The sequence below is a fragment of the Hemicordylus capensis genome, chromosome 2 (assembly GCF_027244095.1).
Source record: "Hemicordylus capensis ecotype Gifberg chromosome 2, rHemCap1.1.pri, whole genome shotgun sequence".
NCBI classification, from domain to species: Eukaryota; Metazoa; Chordata; class Lepidosauria; order Squamata; family Cordylidae; genus Hemicordylus; species Hemicordylus capensis.
Genome location: NC_069658.1, coordinates 123,631,771 through 123,648,464, shown reverse-complemented (window position 1 = coordinate 123,648,464; position 16,694 = coordinate 123,631,771). Strand labels below are relative to the sequence as shown.

The 16,694-nt window shown below is 44.9% G+C and overlaps 1 long non-coding RNA gene across 1 annotated transcript in view; it reads left to right on the top strand.

Annotated features, from left to right (window-relative positions):
- Positions 1 to 16,245, top strand: part of LOC128347650 (uncharacterized) — a 56,366-nt gene extending 40,121 nt beyond the window's left edge. Inside the window, exon 3 of the long non-coding RNA XR_008317642.1 lies at positions 15,563 to 16,245. This is a non-coding gene — a long non-coding RNA (uncharacterized LOC128347650). The remainder of the gene's footprint in view (positions 1 to 15,562) is intronic.
- The last annotated feature ends 449 nt before the right edge of the window (positions 16,246 to 16,694 follow it).

Below are 16,694 nucleotides of genomic sequence, written 5' to 3'. Positions count from 1 at the left end.
AAATAGCAAAATATGAGAAAATGGGTTTCTTAACGTTTCCCCTTTTAAACATTACTACTTTATTTTATTTTGCTTTGTGCTTGTAGCATGCTCCCCCACCAAAAGTCTATTTTTGCACACTTGCTTCAAAATAAGGCTTTGCAAATCAGTTCACAAGAAACTCATTTTTAAATTACACATGAAATGGTTGTCTTTAAATTCTGCAAAATTGGGGTAACTCCATATATGATGCAGCTCCCTGCCCCAAGGAGCTTACAATGTATATTTAAACAGTGGGGTGAGGGTGGTAGGCTACCGCTGGTAGCAGTGTGACAACAAAGGGAGAGAGCAACATTTCTTTCTTTCATGATGTCCTCTAACCTTCTGGACCTGCTTCTCTGACCTTAATAGGTCTTAATAGCCTTGGGAAAGTCCCTTTATCCCCTCTGAGAGCATATACTCTCCCCAGCTTTCAGGCACTTCCAACTTTCTGGTGTGATTCTTCAAAGACTTTGTTGCGATGTTTGTAGACAATGAAGGGTGCCTGGCATAGACAAACAGGCTCAAGTAATTTTCTCATCTGCAGAAGAAGACTAAAGGCAAAAAGACTTTCTTGGGAGAGTTCACAGATCTCCATGGGGAGGGGTGGGCAGTAGGAGCAACGTTCTGCTGCAGTGCATAATTCCCCAAACAGCTGTGATAGGACAGGCAGGAGGCATCTGGCCCTCCAAGCATGGAACTGGATGGGCAGATGTAGATTCTGCTGAGCAATTCCTCTCACTGTGGAATTTACTTAATGAAGGCGACTGATTCTGTGAGGCTGAACTCCACTGTCCATAAAAGGATGATGTTCCCATTGTCCTGCAGTCCCTCTGAATGGAACAACAAAAATGCCAAGAACTTAAAACTGAGTTCTTGCAAATGAAGGGGTGAAGGGGAACAGGTCACAAGAATCCTCAAGCTGAGTGATTAGCAAAGAGAGGTTTGAAGAATTGTGTGGATCTCTTGAGTGGAACAAAACATGCATGTGTATGAGTGGATGAATTGTGTGTTTGTGCTCTCATGAGCATGGATGTGCATCTACATGCGCGGATAGAATTTTGGTTTATGTGCATGCTCATGGGACTGTGTGCACACATGTCTGTAGCTGGTGACAAGGTCTCCGAGAACATGAGCACACAGCCCTGTATACAGACAAAGTGTGTGTCATAGAGAGAATGTGGGAAAATCCATGCAGTCAGACATGTACTCATGGCATGTTTGTATAACTGTCTGAAAATGGGTGTCCTTGAGTGCAGATGCTTTTACAGGTATGTTCCTTGGAATGACATAGCCACCTAATAGCGCAGTGGGGAAGTAACTTGCCTAAGGAGCAAGAGGTTGCTAGTTCGAATCCCGACTGCTATGTTTCCCAGACTCCTATATCGGGCAGCAGCGATATAGGAAGATGCAGAAAGGCATCATCTCATACTGCATGGGAGGAGGCAATGGTAATCTCCTCCTGTATTCTATCAAAGAAAACCACATGGCTCTGTGGTTGCCAGGAGTCGACACTGACTCGATGGCACAACTTTACCTTTTACTCCCTATATGCCCATAGGAGTTAGTGTTGTCATGTTTTGTTTTTTTACTCCATCCCTGCACCACCCACTTTGGCTCCGCCCACCTGCCTGGCGCCCACCCAGTCCTAGTAGTCACCAGCCACCACTGGGAATCTAGATAGGCTATTAGGCAGTGCTGGGAAGGAGTCAGCTGTTGTGGTGCACATCAACAGCAACAATATTGGGAAATGTAGTCAGGTGGTCCTGAAAGCAACATTTAGGCAACTAAGTAGCATATTGAAGCCCAGGACCCCCAAAGTAGCATTCTCAGAAATGCTACCTATTCAACATGCAGGACGAGCGAGACAGGCACAGCTGAGAGGTCTCAATGTGTGGATGAGACGGTAGTGTTGGGAGGAATGGTTTAGGTTTGTTAGGCACTGGGATACATTTTTGGACAAGACAGGCCAGTACAAAAGGGATGCTATTTGCGCTGTGACGCAAATGGCCTCTGTAAATGCTCAGAGGCCCGAACCTGACCACAACTAGCCCATGCTGTCATTTGGGAGGCCAGTGGGGGGCTTGGAGGAGCCTCCGCCTCCGCCTCACCACTTTCCCACTGCTTCTCCGTTGCCTCCTCTAAAGGTATGGAGGCCACTTTCTTTAGCTATCACTGACTTTAGCATTAGGATTAAGAATGCCCTTTATTTGTAAATGGGAATCCTCAAGGATTCTTTACAAGTATACTTTAAAAGTATACCCAAGCCAGCCCATGAGCTGGTTCTTCAAACTGGGGGCTGGTCTGGTTTGAACTTGGACTGGCACCCCCCCCCCCCACCCGACTTTCAGGGGCTGCTTCATATCTAATTTGGACTGCCTGGATCAGGCCGGCTTGATGTTGAGCCCAGCTTGAAGCGAGCCAGAAATGCGAAGGTCTGCCCAAATGCAGAGAGCAGAAAGGAACACAAACTCTGGCAAAAGAAATGCAAGGAGACAATAAGGGAGGAGAAAATAGAGTTTGAGGAACATTTAACTAACAGTATCAAGGGGAATAACAAGAACTTCTTTAAATACATCAGAAGCAGGAAACCTGCCAGGGAGACAGTTGGTCCGTTAGATGATGAGGGAGTGAAAGGGATTATTAAGGAGGATATGGAAATGGAAGCGAATCTAAATAGATTCTTTGCATCTGTCTTCATGGCAGAGGATACTGACCGTATTCCTGTGCCTGAACTGAGTTTCTCAGGGACAGAGGATAAAGAACTGAGTCAGATAGAGGTGATGAGAGAGGATGTTCTAAACTGTCTGGAAAAATTAAAAATTAGCAAATTGCCAGGGTCAGATGGCATCCACTTGCAAGTCCTTAAAGAACTCAAATATGAAATTACCGACCTGCTAGCAAAAATACATAATTTATCCCTACAACTGGGCTTTGTACCAGAGAGCTGGAAAATAGCCATTGTAACACCAATGTTCAAAAAGGGATCCAGGGGCGATCTGGGAAATTACAGGCTGGTTAGCCTAATGTCTGTGCCCAGCAAACTGATGGAAAGCATTCTCAAAATTGATAAGCATATAGAAGAACAGGCCCTGATGAAGGAGAACCAGCAGTGATAAATCTTGCCTCACCAACCTTTAGAGTACTTTGAGAGTGTCAACAGGTGTGTGGATAAAGGTGAGAGAGATCTTAGGGTCATGGTGGACAACTGATTGAAAGTGTCCATACAATGTGTGGCAGCTGTGAAAAAAGTGAATTTCATGCTTGGAATCATTAGGAAGGGGACAGAAAAAAGCCTGCTAATATCATAATGCCCTTATTCAAATCTATTCTGGTCGCCATACCTCAAAAAGGACATTATAGAACTGGAGAAGGTGCAGAAGCGGGCAGCCAAGATTATCAGGTGCCTAGAGCACCTTCCTTACAAGGTAAGGCTACAACACCTGGGGCTTTTTAGTTTAGAAAAAAGACTGAGGGGAGGCAAGATAGAGGTCTATAAAATTATGCATGGTGTGGAGAGAGTGGAGACAGAGAATTTTTTCTCCCTCCCACATAAAAATAAAATAAATAAAGATAAGACTAGAACCAGGCGTCATCCCATGAAACTGCCAAGAAATTTAGGACCGACAAAAAAAGTACTTTTTCACACAACTCATAATTAACCTATGTAATTCTCTGCCAAAAGATGTGGTGACAGTCACAAGCCCAGATGTCTTTAAGAGGGCTTAGATAAATTCATGGAGGACAAGTCTATCAATGGCTGTTAGTCTGAGGACTATAGGACACCTCCAACCTCAGAGAGATGATGCCTCTAAATACCAGTTGCAGGGGAGGAACAGCAGGAGAGAGGGCATGCCTCAGCTCTTGCCTGTGGGCTTCCCAGAGGCATCTGGTGAGCCTCTGTGTGAAACAGGATACTGGACTAGATAGGCGTTGTGCCTGATCCAGACGTTGGGCCAGAACACCTTTAAGAGTCTCCCCCCCACCCAACACACACACCCAATATGCTCATCAACATTGAGATCAGAATTCTAGAATGTGGAGCTCAACATAACCACCCCAAAGGACATAAAACCTAGGGAAGTGCACAAATTAATTTTTTTGATTCAATTTGTATCCAAATTGAATGCCCCCACCATTTGTTTTGGGTCCAAATCTGCCCCTTGAACCAGATTCAATTTGGATCCAAATCAATCCAAATTTGAATCAATCTGGGGCAAATAAGGGGTTGAACAATGTTAGTAGATTCTTAGTTCATTCATCATTTTGCAACAAAGATGATGAATGAATATCTTTGTTCATTCATCATCTTTGGTGCAAAATGATTAATGACCAGAGAATGCACTATCAACAAAATAGTGGATTTTGTAACAACAAAACCCAGTACCCCATGGGATTGTGGTTTTGGGGGTGGTTGGCACCCCATGTGAACTATACCACAACCTGCTCTGGGCTACCCTGGTGTCCCACAAGTTGAGTTATGGGGCTGCTGAAATCCCCATTACTCCCTATGGGGAAAAGCTTAAAGATGCACAAACTGCTGAAATGTGTTAAAAATCACCTCTTTGCCCATTTTTTTAAAAAATGTGTGTGGTAGCTTCCCTCCACCCATTGGGCGCTACCACCCACCACAACCTGCAATTAGGGATGTGTAAACCAGTTCGGGGGTTTGGCTTGGGGGGTTGACAGTTTAGGGTCAAACCAAACCCCCCTGGTTTGGTCTGGACCCAGACCAAAACCCACCCACCCCCAAGTTTGGGAGGTTTGCAATCTTTAATTTTTTTTTTTTAAAAAAACAACTTTTACTCCCCTTGGGAGTTTCTGGAAGAGGAGGCATGTGTGTGTGTCCATGGAGGTTCCCTTCCCTGTGCCAGCCTTCTAAATAACCTCCCTTGCCCAGTTCAGGCGCTCTTAGGTTGGTTTCCGGCCTTTGCCTGGTGGCCATGTTGGGGGCTGGGCACCTGCGTACATGGCCTCTGCATAGTCCCACGCAGATGTCATGTGTGCAGGAGCCCAGCCCCCAACATGGCCGCCGGGTAAAGACAGAAAATTGCCTGAAGAGCACCTGAACTGGATGAGGGGGTGATTTAGAAAGCTGGCGGGGGAGGGGGAACCTCTGCGGACCCCCCCCCCCGCCACCTCCAGGAACTCCCTGGAGGGGAGTAAAAGGTAAAACAAATAAAAATAAAATTTAAAAATAATGTAAAGATCGTGAGCCCCCCAAACCGAACGGGTGGGGGGGGGTTCGAGGGGGTGCCAGACCAAACTGGCCTGGTTGGTTTTGAGGTTGGTCCTGCCTCGAACCAATCCAGGCCAGCCGGTTCTGTGCACATCCCTACCTGCAATGGGCCACCCTGGTGCCCCCCATGCAGAGTTATCAGGCTGCTGAAATCCCCATTATTACCTACAGGGGAAAGCTTAAAGACGTGCAAACCTCAAACATTTGTTAAAAATCACCCCTTTGCCCAATTTCTTTGACATTTGTGTGGTAGCTTCCACCCATTGGGCACTACCACGCAACCCATGGCCACAAAATGGAGGTCCGCATGTCCATATTTATTCAGAACCGAATCTGGGTTTTTTGTTTTGTACCCGAATCTGGGCAACTGAGCACAGGGGTGATTTGTTCTGTCTACATCATCAGCTAGATTCAGGTACAAATCATTTTGTACCCGAATCAATTTGCACATCCCTAATAAAACTCCTCCTGAGGTTTAGTACTTCATTCAGCGTTTGTGATAGACCCCAGTTCAACATACACCCAGCCACCAGCTTTCAGTTAGCCTTGCCCGCTAATCCTCGTTAGGACATGCCTTGCTGTTCACAAGGATTTAGGTTGCCTACCTCTTGCCTTGGCGCAGCGGCGAAATGCTTGACTAACAAGCAGAAGGTTGCCAGTTTGAATCCCTGCTGCTACTATATTGGGAAGGAGTGATATCGGAAGATACTGAAAGGCATCATCTCATACTGAGCGGGAGGAGGCAATGGTAAACCCCTCCTGTATTCTACCAAAGAAAACCACGGGGCTCTGTGGGTGCCAGGAATCAAAACTGACTTGATGACACACTTTATCTTTACCTCTTGCTAGCCCGACTAGCAAGGGTGAGAGCGCATTTTGTGGATGAGTGCCAGAGATTCTCAAGCCAAGAATCTCTGAACTGAAAATCACTATTTTAAGTGACTATTTTTGATCCCCTCAATTCCTTGCAAGCTGAGAATTTAACTGAAGATTCTTCTCACCAGGTGAATCGCCCATCTCATCGCTCCAGTCCAAGGCAAAGCAGCTAGGCAGGTAGTTATAGAACTCTCTTTTTCTCTTCCACTTCCTAGTTCCTGAAACTGTATCCACTGTCTCTCAGTACTAACCTGTATGTGTATTGGAGGCAATTCAGTGCCATTCTCAGAGCATTAAACCCTTAAGGCAGGGATGGGGAACCTTGGCCCTCCAGCTGTTTTTGAACTACAACTCCCACCATCCACAGCCGCAATAATTGTGGCTGGGGATGATGGGAGTTGTAGTTCAACAAAAGCTGGAGGGCCAAGGTTCTCCACCCCTGCCTTAAGGGAACCCTTTAAGGGAGCATTACCACCAACTTTGTTGAGGCACTATTATTATTATTTCTTGTTTACACAGTCAGACAGGTGTTATTGACTGGTTTGTTTTATCCAGACATCGGGTCCTTCCCAAGGACCTAGGATGGCTGAATTTTATTGTCAATGTTGTTGTTTATAGATATTGTCGCAGAATATAGGCTGTTCCCAGTAAAGCTGCTTTTTGTAATTGGCTGGTGGTGATTTCTGTGGCCCCTATGGTGTTGAGGTGCTCTTCAAGGTCTTTGGGAACTGCACCCAGGGCGCCAATTACCACTGGGATTAGTTTGGTCTTTTTCTGCCACAGCCTTTCAATTTCAATTTGTAGATCTTTGTATTTTGTGATTTTTCCTATTTCTTTTTCTTCTGTTCTGCTATCCCCTGATATTGCTATGTCGATTATTTTCACTTGTTTTTCTTTCTTCTTGACTACAGTTATATCTGGTGTATTGTGTGGCAGATGTTTGTCTGTTTGTAGTCGGAAGTCCCATAACATTTTTGCAACTTCGTTTTCGACAACATTTTCAATTTTATGGTCCCACCAATTCTTGGCTACAGGTAGCTTATATTTTTTGCAGATGTTCCAGTGTATTATCCCTGCTACCTTGTCATGCCTTTGTTTGTAGTCAGTCTGTGCAATCTTTTTACAACAGCTGATTAGGTGGTCCACGGTTTCATCTGCTTCTTTACAAAGGCGGCACTTGCTGTTTGCTGTGGATTTTTTGACTTTTGCTCTTATTGCATTTGTTCTAGGGTTGTGCGTTTTTTTTTTTTCTGTTTTGTTTTTGGCCCAAATCCGAAACACCCCCGTTTTGTACTTTGTTCGAAACCAGCCAATCCGAAACACCCCAATTTTGTTCTTTGTTTGAAATTGCAAAATCCGAATCTGAAACGTTTTGGATTTTTAAAAATGGCCCCAGGGAAAAACTAGTGGGTGGGGGCGGTAGTGCCCAAAGGGTGGAAACTACCACCCAAATTTCAGAGGAATTGGGCAAAGGGCTGGGTTTCGGTGAATTTTTGAACTATAGGATTTTCCCCATAGGGAAGAATTGAGGTTTTAGCAAAAGTATAGCTTCATGTTGGGGGGAAAGGGGTGGCCCAGAGCAGAGTAGGGTGGGTGGTAGTGCCTAGTGGGGGCAAGGAAGCTGCCAGAAGTATTTCAAAGGAATTGGCAGAAGGCTGATTTTTAAAGATGTAATGGAGTTTGCGTGTCTGCAAAGTTCTTCCCCATAGGGAATGATTCTAGCATATGAGATTTTCAATGACAAACCATGAATCCACTCTCATATGCTACCAGAGAATCTGAATCTCTGGTAGGATATGAGTGTGGATTCATGGTTTGTCGTTGAAAATCTCATATGCTACCAGAGAATCTACACTCAGAACACCTCAGAAACAACAGAACCCAGCACCCCATAGGTTAGCAACCCATGGGGGCGGTTGGCACCCTATGTGCACTACACCACGACTCACTCCCGGCCACCCCAGTGCCCCCCAGGTGGAGTTATGGGTCTGCTGAAACCTCCATTATTCCCTGGGGGGGAGGAACCTTAAAGAAGCAAAAACTTAAACAATTCCTAAGAAATCAGCCCTTTGCCCTATTCCTTTGGAATCTGGGTTGTGGCAGGCACCCCTTGGGGCACTGCCACCCAACCCGCTGTTTTGCCCCTCAGACCTTCTTTCTGCCCCGAATCTGCCCCAAAGACATGTCAACTTCAGAAATTCTTTAAAAATCAGCCCTTTTCCCAATTCCTTTGGAATCTGGGTGGCAGCAGGCACCCATTGGGGCACTACCACCTGAACCACTCTTCTGCCCCTAAATCCCCCTTTCTGCCCCCAATCCACCCCAAATAACATCATCACACATCAACAACAGCAGAGCTTTGGGGGGAAATCAGGCAGATTTCCAAAGGTCATGCACGTCCACATACCCCCCCCCCCGCCCAAAATGCAATTGATCTACACACAACAGTGTGAAACAACAACAATGAAATGCACACTGCCCCACTGGCCAATGAGGGTAAGAGCACACTAGCCTAATGAGGGTAAAATTTACCCTTAAATGTGCTTAAAAGGAATAAGGAGGCAATTGCCAGCAGATCAGCTCATGCTTTCGCTGGCCAATCTGCAGGCTGGAAGGGCTGGAAATTCAAACAGATGTCAAAACTCAAAATGGAGACTGAAGGAGGAAGACTTTTTGCAATTGCAAAATGGAGTTCCAGAACAGCCGAAACAACAAAACATTTTGTATCCGAAACAGGGATGTTTTGTTTTGGCTACAAAATGTTCTGTTTTGCGCATTGGGTGTTTTGTTTTGGCTACAAAACAGCCGAAATGGCCTGTTTTGTGCACAAAACGTTTTGTATCCGAAATGAAACGCACATCCCTAATTTGTTCTTAGTGCCTGTTCTTGTGCAGCCAGTATTAAACCCTCTGTTTCCTTCTTCAAGTTGCCATTCTTAAGCCATTGCCAGGTCCTGGTGATGTCTGATTTTCCAGTTATATTGTGCAAATATTGACCATGCAGGGGCTTATTTTTCCATTTTTCTGCTCGGTTCTCGACTTGTTCTTTCTTGTAGGCCTGCTTTGTTTCATTGGTATTATTTATTTATATATTTAATTTATTATTATTATTATTATTTTTACATTTATATCCCGCTCTTCCTCCAAGGAACCCAGAGCAGTGTACTACATTCTTGAGTTTCTCTTTCACAACAACCCTGTGAAGTAGGTTAGGCTGAGAGAGAGGTGACTGGCCCAGAGTCACCCAGCTAGTTTCATGGCTGAATGGGGATTTGAACTCGGGTCTCCCCAGTCCTAGTCCAGCTCTCTAACCACTACACCACGCTGGCGCTAAGCATTGCCTTTACTGTAAATCTTTGCTCTTCAATAAAATTTAACCTTGCTTTCAAGGAATGTGTCTGTACTATATTGTGCCCTTCTAAGTGCTCTAACGCAGATGTTTCCTATCTACGGTCAGCTTTCCTGGTATCTTAATTTATAAGCTGGCAGTATGCAGGTTTGCAATAAATTGACTTAAATCTGCCACATTAAGCCATAGCATAGTCATGAAGCCTGGTAACTACCATGCTTCAAAGTAAACCTGGTAATACCAGCATGCACACCACTGTTTTAAGATCATTTATCTCCAGAAATGGACATAGCAGATGGATCAGTTGAAGCTGATAAAAAGCACTCCCCGTCACTCACTCAGCCTGAGAAACCGGAGAGAGGTTTGGGTCCAGAAGCACTCCCAGACTACAAACCTACTCTTTTCAGGGGAATGTAACCCCATCCAGGACTAGGCTGGCCTGCTGCCTCCTCCATTACTGTGGCCGGACCCACCACCTCTCCACCGCCGCCAGGCCCAGCCGCCTCCATTACTGCCGCCTCCCCACTGCAGCTGAGCGGGCAGGCCGCCTCCATTGCTGCTGCTGCCGCCACCGGCTCCCCACTGCGGCCGAGCCTGGCAGTCATCTTCCAACATCCTCCCACCCAATGCCAGGAACTCTTGCAGCGTGTCGCAAGAGTTCCACTGTAAAAGCCAGCCACGCATTGCATGGCCGGCCAAGTGAATTAATTATATCGATTTTTAAAATTTAAATCAGATTTTTTTAAATATATATATATATAGAGAGAGAGAGAGAGAGATTGATTTTAAAAGAACAATTCATAAAGAACCTAGATCAAAGATAACATCATGAATATTAATCATAACTTCTAATTATATCCAAAGAACATGTTAACAGCAGTATACAGAGATGAGATATAACAGACCTGATCAGTCCTATTCTGTAGGTGGTGTACATGCAGCACACACAGCGGCTACTAGTTGGAGGGCTATAGGCCACCTCCAGCCTCAAGGGCAGGATGCCTCTGAGTACCAGTTGCAGGGGAGTAACAGCAGGAGAGAGGGCATGCCCTCAACTCCTGCCTGTGGCTTCCAGCAGCATCTGGTGGGCCACTGTGAGAAACAGCATGCTAGACTAGATGGGCCTTGGGGTCTGATCTAGCAGGGCTGTTCTTATGTTCACACAGAGATTCAAGCCCTTGTTCCCCGCAGTCTAAAAGTGCAAAGACAAAGAAGGCCAATGAATGAATAGAGGATTGGGGTGGGTGGCGGCGGAGTAGATCTGAGTGAGGAGGAGCCTGGATATAAATACATGGAATAGGGGAGGGGAGGGGAATAGAAAATGAAACCAAAAGTGAACAGAACATATTCATGCAATCCTTAGGAAACCTTTTATGAGTGTATTCTCCATTATAAAAAAGAAAACAGCTATAATGGTGGCATGCCTTCAGAGAGACCCCATTTGGGAATATTTTAATGAAATTCCTGTACCAGTGGGTAAAAAAGGCATGTATGTGAAATGCAAATAGTGCAATAATGAAATGAAATGCCTGTTTGCCTTAATGAAACAGTATTATGAAAAGTGTGTACCTACCTTCTAAAAATGAAACCTACATCTATCTCTGAATATGTATTAAGATTATATTAGACAACAAGAATTTGATTGATTGATTAAATCTACAAGAATGTACTTTTATAGAAAACGATGATTCAGGGGCGTAGCAAGGTTGGAGTGGGCCCAGAGATGAGATTTTAAAATGGGGCCCCCCCACTCAAAGTCCAGGGCCTCCGCACACCCCAGGCCCCCAAGGATTTAAGTCTGATATTCCAAAATAAGTATGCTGCCTGGAAATACATTTCACTGAATACACACACGCACACATCACAATATATAGTGATATACATTGAGTACTATACATTTGTTTTACTTTTAATGCCTAGAACACACTAGAAAGATGAATGATTAAAATGGGCCCCTCGCTGCAGATTAGCAAAGGAGACTTTCAACCATGCAGGGTGAGCCTATGTTTGTTTTCTCAGAATTCTGAACAAATTCAGTAAAGTTTGATTCCAGGAGGTTTTTCACACGAGGCTTTTAAAGCGCTTTAACACACATCTCCTCTGGAATGGAGGTGCTGCATTCACATGTTGGCCAGATTTACCCTGAAGTCCCTTCAAGTTATTGGGGAGCAGTTCACACACAAGAAAAATAAAAAAAAAATAAAAGCACAAGACATGCTTCACAGTTCTCACTCAGACCTTCTGGGTTGCAAAACAACTTGAATATAAGTGCATTTATAAATGAATGAATGAATGAATGAATAAAATAAATATAATACTGTTTCTTCCAGAAGTTTTTGTAATTTTCTGCCATGAAACAAGCCACTTATAGGACTTTTAAGATAGTTTTTTTTAAGCCAGCAAATTTTCCAAGCTGTTTAAAAATAAATATTCAGAGACTTCTCAGTCCCTCCCCCCCATATCCAAGCCCTATGGCAAGCAGATGCCTATATATCCGGGGGGGGGGGGGAAGGAAGGTAAGCACAAAAAGGAGTTCACACTCTACCTGGCAAATGCTGGGTTCGGCAGGGCAACAAGGGGTCTTCTGCTGCAGAGAACATTCTGGCTGCCTCCTCCTTCCTGGCTGGCTTGGGCCCTACTGGAGTTCAGGCTTCACTGCGGCCTACACGAGGCCTCCGTGGAAGCCCCGCCCACCCGCCGATCAGCTGAGAGGCGGGAGAAAAGGAGCTCTTGGCCGCTGGGCTGCTGCTTCGATTGCCGGCCAGGAGAACGAGCTGGAGAGAGGCAAACAGGGCAAGTGGCTGAGGGACCTTGGGGCTGGGCGGGGGCAATGGGGAGTCATGTGAGGTGCCTCTGGGGGGCCCCTCCAGGCAGTGGGGCCCCCAGACAACTGTCTCCCCTTGCCCGATCGTTGTTACGCACCTGCGATGATTAAATGGAATCTTCATGACTAGTAATTTGTTATTTAAATCATTAAAATTGAGTCTTTCTGTTAGGGGTGTGCAAGCTGGGTGTTTGGATGGCTCGGTTCGAATCTGGACCATATTCAGACTGATAGAGTCCAGGCTCAGGTTTGACCAAACCAGGTGTGCTCTGGTTCGGCCTTCAAGCCAGCCAAGCTGGCTCATGGGCTTGCTCAGGGGATATACCTGTAAAGGGGAATCCAGCTAGGATTCTGCTTTACAAGTAAGGAGGGATTCCCTAGACTTAGAAGGGAGTGGTGGCAAAAGGGAAATATTTACCTTTTAGTTTCCCACCTGTGGTGGCTGCAGCAACATCGGAGGCAGTGGCTCCTCACCCTCCCACCTCCCAAATGACAGCCTCCCATATTTGCATCACCATGTTGGATTCCCCTTTACAAGTATATCCCCTGAGCTAGCCCCCGAGCTGGTTCTTTAAAGTGGGGGGAGCGGTCCGGTTCGAATTCACCAGAACCGGGGCCAATTTGATGTGGAGCTGAGCTCAGTGAAAGCCACCTCACACATCCCTACCTTCTGAGAAGCTATTTAAATCAATTTATTTTAAATCAAATCAGGCCTGCACTCCAGGCAGGCATTTAGAGAAGTTCAGTGGAGAAATAGATTTGGGTGTCATCTGTTGGAGATGAACTTCCAGTGCATCGACCTTTTGCACCAACTGTCCTAATGACCACTAGGGGCATTGGGAGTAGAGACAGTGAGTCAGGGTCTCCCTATCTGTCCCTACTCTATGACTCCTGAACTGACTGCAGCACTTCCTGTGCTGAGTCACAATACGTCCTTTCCTCCTAGAGAGCAGATGGAAACATCTCTCTCTCTCCTTACCTATCCACTATGTAGTCCTTTAGATCAGATAGAGGTCTTTCCTATCTAAGTGTATTTAACCAATAAATATTTAGTGTTTAGTCATACAAGGATCTCTATGTCTTTTCTTTAAATAGCTGCAATATCCGAACCATCCTCTGCTACCTAATCTGTAACTGGAGTGTGTGCTCATTCCTTAGTGCTCTGCTGTTTTACCTATTGTGGGTAAAAATCAACAACCTCTAACATCATCGGCATATTTTTGCTGGTCAATGACCGAATAAACTTATAACTCATCGGCATATTTATAAAGCCCTGCACCAGATAATCACTCCCAGCAGTTTCACACTGGAGATTGAATGGAGCCCTGGGTATCCCCATACAGTAGCTCTCATTTTAAAGAGCAATTATCTCAAAGCAACACTGTCTAGAATTACCTGAGAGGTAGGAGTGGAACTACTGCAAAGCAGTGCCTCCCACACCCAACCAGTGTTCTCTGTAACAGGGATTCCCAAATGTTATTGACTACATCTCCCATCATTCCCAGCTGCCTTTGGGGATATGGGAGTTGTAGTCAATAACATCTAAAAATCAGGGAACACTGCTCCCAACTGCCTCAGGCACTCCAGAACAATACCATGGTCAATGATACAGCAAGCCACTGAGAGAACCAAGAGGACCATGAGAGTCACACTCACCCTGTTGATTGCTAATTGGAGATCATCAACAGGCCAGTCAATGCCTTCTCCACCCCATAGCCTGTCTGAAATCTAGTTTGAAATGGGTCCAGATAATCTGCTTCTTTCAAGACTGTCTGGAGTTTTGAAGCCACCATCCTTTTAGTAACCTTGCCCAACTATGGGAGGTTGGAGACAGGTGTATACTTGCCTAACTGAAGAATCCAATGCAGGTTTCTTCAAAAGTAAGCTAACAATTGCCTTCCTGAGGGGGGAAAAACATTCTGCCCAGAGAGGTATTGATAATAAATCCCTGCTAAATCATATAAGCCATTTCAGGCAAGGCTCAAGAAGACAGGTGGTAAGGTGAACTTCCCCAAGCAGCTCGGTGATAACAAACTGAAATTCATCCAGTTTAACCATACAAGGAGGAACTGCTAGACAGCTCCATAGTAGGCTCTGCAATGACTGTAGAATCCAGTTCAGCTTGCATATGAGAGATTTCCAGGTCTGGGATTCCACTTGTGGCTAGGATTCCCCTTTACAAGTACAGGGGATTCCCTAGCCTAAGTATAGGGGGCAGTGAAAGCGGAATCCTTTCCTTGAAAATGAAGGTGCTGGGGATGGAGGTGGTGGTGGACACATTGGAGGTGGTGCCAGGGGCTCTGCCAACCCTTCCCCCCACCAGCCTCCCAAATGACAGTCCGGGCTAGCTGCAGTCTGATTCAGCTAGCCCGGAGCATGCACAGAGGCCTGAATCAGGTTGCAGCTAACCCGGCCTGCACATGCACAGAGGCCCAAACCAGAGCCGACCCAAACTGTCATTTGGGAGGCTGCTGGTGGTGGTGGTTGGAGGAGTGCCCCATCATCACCTCTGATGTGTCCACCGCCATGGCCATCCCCAGCACCTTCATTTTCAAGATAATGGATTCCCCTTCTACCCCCCCCCCCCGTCTTGGGCAAGAGAATGCTTCCATTGTACTTGTAAAAGGGAGTCCTGGCCGGATTCCCCTTTACAAGTATTGTCCCTGAGCGAGCACGCAATTTGGCTCTTCAAACCGGAGTTGGTCCAGTTCGAACTTGGAATGGCATCCCCCCTTTGGGGGGCTGATCTAGTTTGAACTCAGACCGCCCAAACTGGGCCGACTCAATGTCGAGCTTGACTTGATTCAAGCTGGCTCGCGCACCCCAGCAGGTACTTCTCATCCACTCAACTCAAATTTACAACTTATTTTGTTGTAAACCGCCCAGAGACGTGAGTATAAAAATATGTTAAATAATAAATAAATAAATAAATAAATAAATGTTGATTCAGTAATCACCGGATGTTTCAGTGGTAAGCATGTAAAGCTTTTGAATGTTTTATTAATATGGCACAAAACTTGTTTTGTTTTATTTTTGAAATGCAAGATCTGAGGAGGGATGAAAGACAATCTAAATTATATTTACTAGGTAAATAATGGGAAATATAAGATTCAGTTAGCACATAAAATATCACTTATGAAATGAATAACTGTGAACATTTTTGTGTTAATGGTGAATATATGCTGTAGGAAGTGCAGAGCTGGAATTGTGTGCTAATATACTTAAGTGTTTTGTTTTTTAACTTCCTTCCTTACTAGGCAGAAGATAACTGAAAAGTTTGAACAGAAAGCAAAACTATATTGGAAATAAGAAGGGTGATATCATTTGGGTTTAGAAATGCATGCATATTATTTTCAAATCTTTGCATGAGGGTTTCCAACTAATTAGAATAAACATGGTTTGACTGTTGTTATTTTTAAATCAGCCCCTGATAAAAGGGTGCGTTAAATTTTTTCAGAACTGTTATTTATTTATTTAAATTATTTGTTCACTGCCCAAACCTTAAGTCTCTTGGTGGTTTACAATAAAATAACTTGCTAGAAAAGTAGCAAGGCTGAGTTTGTATGCAAGTGAGAATTTGAGGGTACAGGAACCTTTTTGGTCCCAGCAACTGTCTTAGGAACAACTCACAGACTGTCATCCAGCCTAATTGACTCATGAGTAGTCCCATTGAAATTTATGGGACAAGTGAGTCATCATTAACATGTCCCATTAATTTCAAAGCAACTACTCATTAGTAATTTAGTCTGGATACCAGCCAGTTTTTGTGTATAACTTTTGATCAGTTGGACTGATAGTTTTAATTTGAAACGTGTTTTTAAAAATGTAATTTTAAATATGGTTTTAGCTTGGTCTTTTAACTTGTCTAACTTTATTAATCTTTTATTTTACATTGTATCTATTTTATTAATATTGTGAGCTGCCCCGGGCAGCAGTTTACTGGAGGGGCAGTGTATAAATATTTTAAATAAATAAAGAAAAAGTTCTTCTGTGTTCATTCTCTATGGATGTTTATGTTGTGTATGCTCTGCCAAACCAAGGCTCTAGGGGGCTTCTGTTGTTTCGCTTGAGACAGGGATGTGCATGGAACCAGATTACCCAGTTCAGCTCAAATCCAAACCCAGTATACTTGTAAAATACACTTACAAGGGGCTCAAGGGGTATACTTGTAAAGGGGAATTGGCAAGGATTCCCCTGTACAAGTAAAGGGCTGAATGCAGGTATAGGGGTGCGGGGGTGGGGTGGGGGAGGGAGGTTGTAGCCTTTAAGTAATTTAGCTTTAAATTGAAGATGCCAGTGCCACAGCTAGCATGTGGTGGCTGTGGGAACTGCAGAAGAGGCAGGGGCTCCTTCTACCCCTCCACTGGCCTCCCAGGTGACCAGTGGAAG